Here is an 11,853-nt window from a genome sequence, read left to right as displayed (position 1 = left end):
AGAGGGGCTATCCTCATGTCCTAGGCTCATCCTATGTGTCACGACGTTAATTTTGCTTCTCAGATTTGGGAACAGGAGTCCTGCCACCCCATATGTTGCTGAAAATAGTAAGCCCGCCCAATAGACTGTAAGAAGGAGCGTGAGTGGCCCCGTAGGAGCCCTGTGATGAGCGCCAGCACACTGGGGTGGTTGGCCGGTGGAGCGGGGAGTATCTGATGTGGGATCCACGCCCACAGTGCCAGGAGCCTACAGCAATACCTACTCCCAGGCTGCCCTTCGCAGGACATGGGTCCTGACAAGCCATGTAGGCAGCTAGCGGGAGAAAGAGCACCAGGAAAACATGGAGGGAGGGGTATTCCTGCCAACAGTAAATGCGGGCGCAAACCTCTTCAGGGCTGAGGAAGCTGCCTGCACTGAGTGCCCCGGCTCTGCCCAAGCCGCCTGCCCTCACAGGCTGTCGGGATTCCCAAGTGGCAAAGGAAACATAACGGCAAATCTCAACTTCCTTTTCCTTTCCTCGTGTTCCCTCCACCGTGCTCTCTGGATTCCCAAGTGGCAGAGGAAACATAACGGCAAATCTCAGCTTCCTTTTCCTTTCCTCGTGTTCCCTCCACCGTGCTCTCTGGCAGCTCCTGACTCTGAGCAAGCTCAGGACTCCTGTTGTAAGGAGGAACAAGCAGAAAACATCACCAGACACATGAGAAGATGCAGGAGTTCAAAGCCGAGGTTCACTCTGAGGAACCAGAGACAGCGCCTGCCCATGAAATCAAGTCCCTGCCAGGAAAAGGCAGACATCTTACAACAAATCCAAATGCAGAAAAACGTCAGATTTGAGAACTGAATCCAAGAACTTTTCCTTTTGTTGTATCCAACAAAAAAAAACTGCTGACAACTCCAACAAAAATAAAACACAAATACTCAAAATTAGGAAATAGGAAACGGATATAATAGTGAAAGAGGAAATTATATAGCATTATAAAAGGACATTATGAACAACTCTGGCAAGTAAATTTTAAAATATTGATCAAGCAGATTATTTTGGAAATGTATGAATATAATCAAAATTGGCTCAAGAAATAGAAAACTTGAGAAGACCAATTATCAGAGAAAAAAAATTTAAGTAGTTAATCTTCCCTAAAAGACACAAGAACAGATAGTTTTATGAGTGAACTTGATCAAACTTTCAAACAAAAAAAAAATAATTCTTATGCTATATCTACTATTCCAGAACAAAGCAAATAAAGGAAAGCTTCCAATTCATATTATGAATATTATGAAGCTAAAATAGCACAGATACCAAATCTGAAAGAGTATACACACACACACACACACACACACACACACACACACCCCTAAAGCTTGTAGACTAGTCACATTTATAAATACAAAGAGTTTTAATAAATATTAATTATTACACTTAGCTGCTTTTTAAAAATAATATGCCAGGTCCAAGTAGCCTGTACACCAGGAATTCAAGAATAATTCAGTATTAGGAAGTCCACAGGTAAAAGGAGAAAGATGTACATAATCATCTTAATAAATACTGAAAAAGCATGTGACAAAATGTAATATCAATTTCTGATTAAATACAATAGTCTCAGTAAGCTAGTAATTGTAGGATACTTTGTTAGTATCAAAAATTAAAATAAGGAGTTGTAGGCATTATCAGAATTCATCCATCTCTACTTCTCCATTTCATCTAGGTATAAAGAAAAATTACACCTTTCCATCTCCTTGAAATTGTTGGGGTTGTGTGACAAGTCTTGGCCAATACGCTCGAGCAGAAATGCTGTACATCAATTCTCTGCCAAAGTATTTAACTGCTGGGGGAGACTCTACAGCGTTTTCTTTCCCGTCCTCATCAATCAAGATGCTCCTGTGTTCCAGATGGTGCGGTCACAGGATGGGGGGGGTCCCCATCAGCCTGGATCATTGAATCATCACGTGGAGGACAGTTGCTCCTGGGCATTACCTGGACCTACAGAACTTTATGGTACTTAGCCACTGAGCATTTGGAGTTCTATATTACTACAGACTGCCCAATATAAATACCCAAGGTATTAAATAATAGAGAAAAATTGTTTATTCCTATTAAAGTCATGAATGCTTACATCATTGCCATTATTTAATATTTTTGGCTTCGGGACCAGCCCAGTGGCGCAGCGGTTAAGTTTGCACTTTCCACTTCGGCGGCCCGGGGTTCACCGGATCAGATCCTGGGTGCGGACATGGCACCACTTGGCAAGCCATGCTGTGGCAGGTGTCCCACACATAAAGTAGAGGAAGATGGGCATGGATGTTAGCTCAGGGCCAGTCTTCCTCAGCAAAAAGAGAAGGATTGTCAGCAGATGTTAGCTCAGGGTTAATCTTCGTCAAAAAATATATTTATATATATTTTTGGCTAATGCCAATGCAGCTAACGTAATTAGGAAAGAAAAAAGAGAGGGGCCAGCCTGGTCGCACAGCAGTTAACTTTGCATGCTCTGCTTCAGCAGCCTGGGGTTCACCGGTTCAGATCCTAGATGCAGACCTGTGCATTGCTAACAAAGCTGTGCTGTGGCTGGTGTCCCACATATAATGTAGAGGAAGATGGGCATGGATGTCAGCTCAGCACCAATCTTCCTCAGCAAAAAAAGAGGAGGATTGGGAGTGGATGTTAGCTCAGAGCTAATCTTCCTCAAAAAAAAAAAAAAAGGAGGTTACTATTCTGGTTACCATCACTGTGTAAGAAATTAGCCTAAAACAACCATTTTTATTTTGTTAGTGATTTTGTGGGTCAGGAATTCAGGGAGGGGTCATCTGGCCAGTTCTTGTTGAGGGTCTCTCCTGTGGTTACAGTCAGATGTCAGCTAGGGCTGCAGTTATCTGTAAGACTTGCCTAGGCTGGATGTCCTGGATGGCTCATGCACATGGCTGCTGTTGGCTGGGAGGTCAGTAGGGCTATCAACTAAGGTGCCTACATGTGACCTCTCCAGCATGGTGGCCTCAGGGTAGTCACACTCATGACCTGGCCCCTGCCTTCACCCAGAGTGTCCCATGAGACTCTGGCAGTAACTGAGTGGCATTTTCTGACCTGGCCTTCTAAGTTACAAAGCACAATTTCTGTCGGATTCTATTGGTTGTAAGGGATTCTCTGAGGTCAGCCCTGATTACAGGGGAGAAGATATAGACTCATCCTCTATAAAAGGAGTGTCAAAGAATTTGTATACAGGTTTTTAAATTGCCACAATTACTTTGTAAATGAAGATTCAAAATTATCACAATCAATGAGATATGCCTAGTAATCCCAAACTTATTAAGAGTAACAAGGAGTCAGTAAAGGAACAGGTTATAAGTATGCAAAATAAATGGTTTCCTTTTAAAATTTGCAGAATGAACTAGTGAATTAATTCATTCATTAATATAGCATCAATAATATGTTAGAAAACATAATGAAAAAGAAAGATTATAGGAGGCCGGCCCAGTGGTGTAGTGGTTAAGTTCGTGTGCTCCGCTTCGGCAGCCCAGGGTTCGCAGGTTCAGATCCTGGGCATGGACTTACAACATCGTTTATCCAACCATGCTGTGGCTATATCCACATACAAAATAGAGGAAGATTGGCACAGATGTTAGCTCAGGGCCAATCTTCCTCACAACAAAAAAAAGAAAGAACAAAAGATTGTATTGATAATAGCAGCACAAAATATTAAAAACCTAGGAATAAATTTAAGAAATGTGCAGGACTCACATAGAGAAAACCACAGAACTCTATCTCAGGACCTAAAAGAAGATGAGAATAAATGAAGAAATGCAGGAATTGGGAAGAATAACTATAGTTAAAATGCCAATTCTGGCGAAATTTAAAGAAGAAACTAATTCAGCTTCAGTCAAAATCCCTGTGAGTCTCTTAGTAGGTAACTTGGAAAAAATCATATTAAAGTTTATCTGAAAAACAATTAACACCCAAGAATAGCCAAACAATTTTCAGATAAACTACAACAGTTACAACTATGTAGTACCAAGACAGGAATACAATCTGATCTATTCCTTGGGATTTCTTGTCACACTAGATATTAGAAAGACAAATCTCACATCTGGCAAGGTACAATTTGAATAAATTTGGTTTGATATTATCAAGTATCTGTTGACCAAAGGCATGAAAAAAATGAGAGGGAAAACTTTTCTCTTATAAGTCACCAAAGTTTTTATTGTCTTTTGGGTTTAGTTCAGTTCGATGCATTTTACTGTATCCAGTACATCCATTTATGTTAGTGTCTAAGACGTAGAGTGTTCACCTTATTTCTTTGCTTAATTTTTAATTACATTAATAACACACAAATACATTCTCCTGGTTAAATAATCAGAACTTTGTTGATAAAGTTAGGCCCTCTTTGGCCACCATCCCCAATTCCTAGCCTCTTCCCCAACAGAAATTGAAAAGTCTTTGGTCCATCTTACTCCTCTGGGTCCTCTCACTTCTCCAGGCAACTGTGAGGGCAGATAGCGCCAGGGCACTACTCCAAGGATGATAATCAAGGAAGAGGAATGGCTTTCCCTGGTTGAGACTATCCCACTTGAAGATGGAAGCAAACAAAGAAGGACCAACTTGAATATATTGAGCCCTGGACTGGAAAGATGGGCACAGCTTCCCCAGGGTTTATGCTGTATTCCACCTCTCAGCTCCAGCAGGTTCTGTGAAAAAATAAGAAGAAGGGTGAGGAATTTCCCTCAAAAGTGCGTATATCTGTATCTTTAAGAGTGGCTTTGAAGAGCAATCAGCTATCACTAATGGCTCCAAGTAGGACCCCAAGGGACACCCAGACAGCTCTGGCATCCATTCCCCAGAGATAACCAATTCTGCCCTGGGGTTGTGGATTAAGTGCAAGATAAAAGATCCTTAGAGAGGTATCATATGTCCAAACAGACGGGGTGGGGGGTGCCTTTGGAGGGGAAATGTGCTAAGGCAACTCATGTCCTGCTTGTCAGAACCAGAAAGACAAAATGTCCTGGTCATAAGAGCCAAAGAGAGACATGTGGTATATACAGAAAGAAAAATTTGGGCCAACTTTTCTTTACCTATGCCACTGGAGAAATAAGAGATCCAAAACCATGAATATGACGAGATAAATATGCTAAATTCCAGGTCTCTTGAAAAAAACTAATATTAAAATCTACGTTTTAAGCCAATGTATTAGGATTCATGCCTTTATAATCCCAACCAGATAAATCAAGAAGAAATGCCTTGTCTCTGAGGAGCGTACTCCAGATGGCTGGCTGGATCTGAAGAAGCAGCCTTGTTCCCTACACAAGCCGTAATTCCCCAAGAAGCCGTTCACGTTGATGCTCACAAGCCCAGCTCAACCGGTCCAAAGCCGAGCATTGCTTAGCAGTTCCTGAAGCAGGTTAAGGAGACTGTGGGATTTTCACACTGGCATGAGGATTATTGGAGAATTAGTCAAGCGGAGAACGTTCCCAGAAACAGTGGTGTACGCCGCAAGCGAGAGGAGGGCAAAGAGTCCAGGCACGCCTTCAAGAAAAGACAGAGGGCGAGGCCTCTATGTGGGGCTGGGCCAGAGATCAGTTCCATTGTAGGATGAGAGGCTGAGACATTTATGTACAAGAAATACCATCCCTAGAGTTCATGGGGCGAGGAGAGGATTAGATATATGCATGATATAGGGCATCCTGTCATCATAGTCTCAGCTCTGCAAGCTGATAACATCCCTCCGCAGAGACCACCACCCCCGCCCCCGCCCGCTGCCAGGCTTCCCAGGAAGGCATCCATCGACCTTTAGAGAGATGGATGTAGAGCAGAGAATCCCAGTGCTCATCTTTCCCGATACCCCAAGAGCTTTCCCAGGAGAACTCCAGGCCCCTACTCTGCAGGGGGATAAACTTCCCTTCTTTTCAGATTTTAGAATTCTCACCAGCGCACACTGCTTTATATGTTCCTGACAGACGCAGTTGATCTCCCAGCTGACCGCATTCAAAAAATCAGAGCATGTCCCTTTCTGCGATGCTTCTGCTTAACACTTCTCTTAAAGGGAAGGGGGTTACAGGGCCTCCCTAGCAAGAGCTGTCTTAAGGCCTGCCAAGGTGGAAGTGGATAACTCAAGAGGAAATGTCGTGGGGGCTGGGAGGTGCCACCCACCTGTGGGTCCCTGTAGGAAAGGTCAGCACCCCTGGCTCTTCACCAACACCGGGCTGGAGTACCTCCCTGAATAAGACCTCTGTTAGCCATCCCCCCGGGTTGTTGCTTGCTATTGGTGTGGCTTGTTTGTCTTCAAAAGGCAAAGTTCCATGTGTCAGAGACTGTGGATTTAAAAACATATGGTGTCTTGCATTAGGCCTAGAGGAAATGTCAGTGGCAACATCTTTCCAACAACTCAGGCATGTGACAACAGGAAGACAATCAAAGCCCTGGGGAAGCTGAACCGTGGATCCCATAAGCATCCCAGGGTGAGATTTTGAAAGAACTGGAAGATCATCCAAGGGAACCAAGGAGGTGGCTACCGAAGTAGCTGGGGTGGGGAGAAAAGTGACCTCCAGCTTTCCCAGATATTGATAGGGTTTATCACTCCTGCTGTCCCTGCTAAACGGCTTCTTGTTGGCTGTTAGAAAGACAAAGGAAAATTAATGGAAAACATAAAAGAATAAGAAGCGATAAAAATTTTAAATTGAGAGTAAAATAAGAAATAATAAACAGGAGTAAAATATGACATGCCAGTAAGAAAATTAAATTATCAACACATAAAAATGAGGCTTCTTTAAAAATAACTTTTTTTTATATTTAACAAAACTTACATACCCTGGAAGACAGTGGGGTTCACCAAATAGTTCCTGTGTCTCCCAGACTCCTCTGTAATTATATTGGGCCCATGTGACTAATTCTGGCCAATTGGCTGAGGGAGGATAATGACGTCACTTTCACTATGAGCTATTTGAGAGACTCTGGGAGTCACATGTTGAGATGCTTCACAAGATGAAGGGAATCTGGATCACTGAGTCCCACATGGAGGGCTCTGGAGAGTTACCCCAACCCCATCAAGATTCTGCTTGAGTGAAAAATAAACCTTGATTGGGTTAAGCCACTGAGATTTGGGGGGTTTTTTGTTATTAAAGCATATGTCTTGACTAATACAAGCTCTTATAATTAATTCATTTAATCCTTCTTATAATCTTATTATATGGGCACCACGATTATCCCCATTAAAGGGAGAGAGGCAGAGAAAAGTGTAGTAACTCTTTTCAGGTCTCATATTTGGTAAGCAGCAGACCCAGGATTCAAATCCAGGCAGTCTGTGCCCCACCACTGTGCCAGGCTGGATCTCACCCACAGAGGCATCTTAGAGTAAAATGCAAGGAACCTCGTGGCCACGCCCTTCTTCTACAGAAGATTTGGAGATGTTGAAGCAGGGCAGAGTAGGGAAGAAAGGAGGCAGGGCAGTCCTAGAAAGGAAAGCTAAGTGTTAATTCTTTTTTCCCATCCCCATGGGATAAACCCACCAATCCCCACGGGACAGAATAAAAGGAGGTCCAAACCAGACAGGTCAGTTCTCAACGCCAGCCTTTCAAATTGGGTCTTCTCTTTTTTAATTTCCAACCCAGTCTAGTAGAAAGACCGTCACACTCAGGAGTCAGGAAACCCAAATTCTAGTTCCGAGCCTACCGGTAAAACATTGTCTGGAGCCAGGCCGTGATGGCCTAGTGGTTAAAGTTTGGTGCTCACCGCTTTGGCTGCCTGGGTTCGCTACCCGGTCGCGGAACCACACCACCCACCTGTCAGGTGCCATGCGGTGGCAGCAGCTCACACAGAAGAACCAGAGCGACTTACAACTAGAATATACAAACATGTACTGGGCTTTGGGGAGGAAAAAAGAAAAAGAGGAAGATTAGTGACAGATGTTAGCTCACAGCAAATCTTTTCCTGGAAAAAACAAAAAATTCCAAAAACATTGTATGACTTGAGCAATTGCCTAAGGTCTCTTTGGGCCTCAGTTGCTACGTCTGAAATTTGGGGGTAATGATTTCCATCTCATCAGATTGTGGAAATATTAAACCAAACAAGAAATGTAATGATGCTTTGGGAATCTATAACATGCTTTGCAAATGTGAATTATTACTTTTATTAGACTATCAGAATTAAGGAGACAGGAAGGACCTTCCAAGGTCACATCCCCCATTTTATTTATGAGGAAACTGAGCCTCAGTGAATTGCCCAAGAATAGAAAGGATTACTGGCGTTACGGACATTACCTGATACAATGAACAGTGATAATAACGAAGTGTAGGTGAAAGAACCAGGGATGAGGACCCCAGGCCTTTAGCTCCCCAGGCATCACTTTCTGATGTGAAAGTTTCCAGCTCCTTTATGTGTGTGTCCCAGACTGCAGCTCTGGGGCCAAGGCAACAGAGAGAAGAGGGGATACAGCGTAGTGGCTGAGAAACGTTGAGCTGGACACACCCAGGTTCAGTCCTGAGCCCGTGGCAGTCACGGGGTCTCCTTTTTCTCATCTCCTCCTTTGTGCTGCTGGGACTATTATGTCCAATCACATAAAATTGCCCTTTCTTCAGGTCAAAATGGCCAGATACCACAGTTTCATAGGATTCAACCTAATAAAACACGGTGCTGTGTGTCAGGTGCTTCCGATGTTTCTCCCCATCCTTGGACCTGATGTTTGGACCCTGTCCCGGACCACAGTCACACATCTCATGCACCTTTTCCCTTAGGGTGAAGACTTCCCATGAGGCTCCTCAGCGAAGAGACTCCTGCTGCAATTCTCCAAACCTGCTTAGCCACACCAACCCAGTCAGACCACAGGCCCTCAGGCTGAGCAGCTTTCTATCTTCCCTTCCTCTTACTTCATTGGCACACGGCCCTATGAGGAAGGCAGAGCAGGGGCCCGCCCTATGGAGTAGAAAGGGTCAGCAAGCCAGGAAACCAGAGCTCCGCCATTGCCTTGCTGTGTGGCCTGGCGCAGCTTCATCTCTTTCTCTGGCCCTCAAAGTCCTCATCCAGAAATGAGGCTATTGGATGAGGTCAGCAGCCCTCACTCCTCACTGTGCAGCAGAATCACCTGGAAAGCTTTTACAAAATGCAGATGCCCAGGCCCCCTCCAGTGACTGGTTTTTAATAGACCTGGGAGGACCCCGGGCATCAGTATCTTTTAAACCCTCACCAGGTGATCATAGTGTGTAGCCGGGTTGAAAACCACTTGAGTGGATGATCCAAAGGCCCCTTGAGTCAAACATTGACTAAATCTCTGAAGATATCTGTGAATCCAGGGCCAAGGAAGACAAGGGACAGGAGCTCCTAGAAATGGGTCCAAGGGCTCATTAGACTTTGGGAGCCGATCTGCCGAGCCCCAGTTTCCCACCGCCTGCCTTTGGAAGATGGCTGGGCTCTATCCGGCCCAGCTGGAAGGCCATTTCGTTTGGAGAAAGATTTCCTCTAGGTGCCTCTTAGAGGCCTCCTTCACTGATCCAGGGAACTGAAGCTTTTCATTTTAATTAGCAAATTCTTGTCGCTGCCGCTGGAAATGAGCCTCTGCTCTCATTTCCCTTACAGACTCTGTCAGCCGAGATGGTGAGGGGAGGGGGTGGGAAGAGAACTTGGGAGCTGTTATCTGATGCAATTTCTGGGCTGGTGGGGGGCTCGGAAGATGTGAAAGCAGTCAAAATTGCAAGAAACCAAATAATACATTTAAGGAAATGGCTTCACGTCATTGGGACACAGTGACACAAGTTGCACCTCTTTGCAGAATTACCCACATTTGTGCTGTGGGGAAAGGTGGTATAAGGCCAGGCTCCAGGGGCCCAGTGGATGGAAATGTCACATCTTAAACCAAGAGAACTTTATTAGGATAAAAAAAAAAGCACACTTTTAACAAAATAGCTGTAGATGGAGAGAAATGGAAGATGGCATTTGTCCAATGCATATTTTATAAGCCCGTGAACTCTCAGAACTAGAAGGAGCATTCATTGGTCATCTACTTAGCACCTGCTGCATTGGAGAGAGGTGGCCTTCCTGAGGCCCATAGTTCACAGAAAGCCCATCCTGGGTGTTCAGCAGGAGGGAGAAGCTGTCCATGTGACTTATTTCCAAAGGCCTATCTTGTTTTGACATCTAATGTAAGCAGCACATTTTCTAGAACCAGCCCTAGCATCTCTCTTATGAGTTTCCCTAGTTGTTCAACTTTTCCAAAACTGAGGGAAATCTTGCTCCAGATGAGGACTATAAAAAGAGAGAGGTAATTAGGACAAATGTCCTTAAACCATTAGCCAGATCAGTGAAAGGACAAAACAGGAAGGATTACATGTAGATGTCTTAGAGTTCATTTAATCAAATCCCACGCAGGGAAAAGAAGGTGAGGCAGCTACAGAGCAGAGTCCACAATGTGGCTTACAAACCCATTAGGATGTGGCCTCCCCTCTCCACAGTCCCTCCCCCACAGTACCCCTTAAACCCTGTGATTCAGCCCCATTGAGTTATTTGTACCTCCCACATGCACCATCCTGGCACCAGACCTCACACCCACCAGGCTCTCTGCCAGAATGCTCTCTGGTTCCAGTTCCCTCCCACTCCTCTTCTTTCTTCAGGTGCCTGGTCAGCTAGTTAAGTAAGACAGTATTTCAAAGCTCAGCCCATCCATTCTTCCAGTATTTATTGAATACCCATATATGGTAAGCAAAACCATCATGGGTGGTCCCGTCTTCATGGTGTGAGGGAGGCAGATATACAATCTCAGGATAAGTACATAAGAGACATCTACATACGGGGCTATGAAAGTGTATGAGGAAGATTTGATCTGGTGGAGACAGGTCTAGGAAGACTTCCCAGAGGAAGGGATGATGGAGCTGGGACCTCAGTAACTGGAGGGAGATGAGAATGGATGGGGAGAGGACACTTGGAAGGTTCAAAGGGACCTTCTCCAGGAAGTCATCTGTTCTTCCCTGTGCCAGGCATTATGTAAGGTGATCATATGTCCTGATTTGTCTAGGACAGTCAAGTTTATGGCTGTTGTCCAGGGTTTAGCATTTGTCCCAGTGGTGTCACAAATTGGATGATAAATTGTATAGTCACCCTGAGCTGATGCTCTTATCACACTTTGTCACTGACTCCATGTCGTTGTCTGGCCACCATACAAAGTCACACGAACACATACACACATGTCATGTACACTCATATCACACAGGTTGTGCATCATTCTTGTGGCACAGAATTCATTTCTTATTCATCCTTTGATGGCCCGCACATAGCACAGCACTGGTATACCCATACAATAGGTGTTTGGCAGATATTTTTTTCTAGTAAGTGAATAAATGATGCAAGGATAAAGCTGCTAAAGATTCTCAGACCTCTCATGCCCTCCATCTCACCTCAGTTGTCTACTTTTCATGCCTCTGCGATGCTCCAAAGCATATTTGGTGAACATTTTGAGTTTGTCCAAGGACCAAGGGATTTGAAATATGTTTTTTCCACAGCCTGATTTGGCCCCAGAAGTTAACAAAAGCGTCGTCTCATTAGAGGCTATTTGAATAGAAATTATAGGCTTGTTCTCTGAGTGTGGACTTGAGAGCACTTCATAAGACAATTACTGCTAAATATCTAAAAAGAAACACCCTCATTGGCTTCTAAAAGCCCATCTCAGGTCAAACCAACCTAAATTCCTCTCAATACAATTAGAATCTCAATAAAAATGAGAGGAACAACAAGCTTCCAAGAACACCAGGACCTCAAAGGGACAATAAACAGCACTGTCGGAGGATGAGAGGTGTCAGAGGAGGGTGGAATATTCTGGAAGGCAACATAAAGCATGTGGAACACAAAACCTACGTGTGCTTTGATCCAGAATGATCAGCTAGCTTCCCACA

General features: G+C 44.3%; 1 long non-coding RNA gene across 1 annotated transcript; it reads right to left on the bottom strand.

The window, feature by feature from the left end:
• Nucleotides 1-4,158: 4,158 nt before the first annotated feature.
• Nucleotides 4,159-6,590, bottom strand: LOC139078236 (uncharacterized). Its single transcript, XR_011531110.1, has 2 exons — nt 6,131-6,590; nt 4,159-4,671 (listed from the first exon to the last, which is right to left on the bottom strand). It is a non-coding gene; the product is annotated as an uncharacterized lncRNA (long non-coding RNA).
• Nucleotides 6,591-11,853: the final 5,263 nt, after the last annotated feature.

This window comes from Equus przewalskii, chromosome 21, assembly GCF_037783145.1.
Source record: "Equus przewalskii isolate Varuska chromosome 21, EquPr2, whole genome shotgun sequence".
Classification (NCBI taxonomy): domain Eukaryota; kingdom Metazoa; phylum Chordata; class Mammalia; order Perissodactyla; family Equidae; genus Equus; species Equus przewalskii.
The sequence above is the reverse complement of the archived record's forward strand: the minus strand, read 5'-3'. Positions and strand labels throughout refer to the sequence as shown.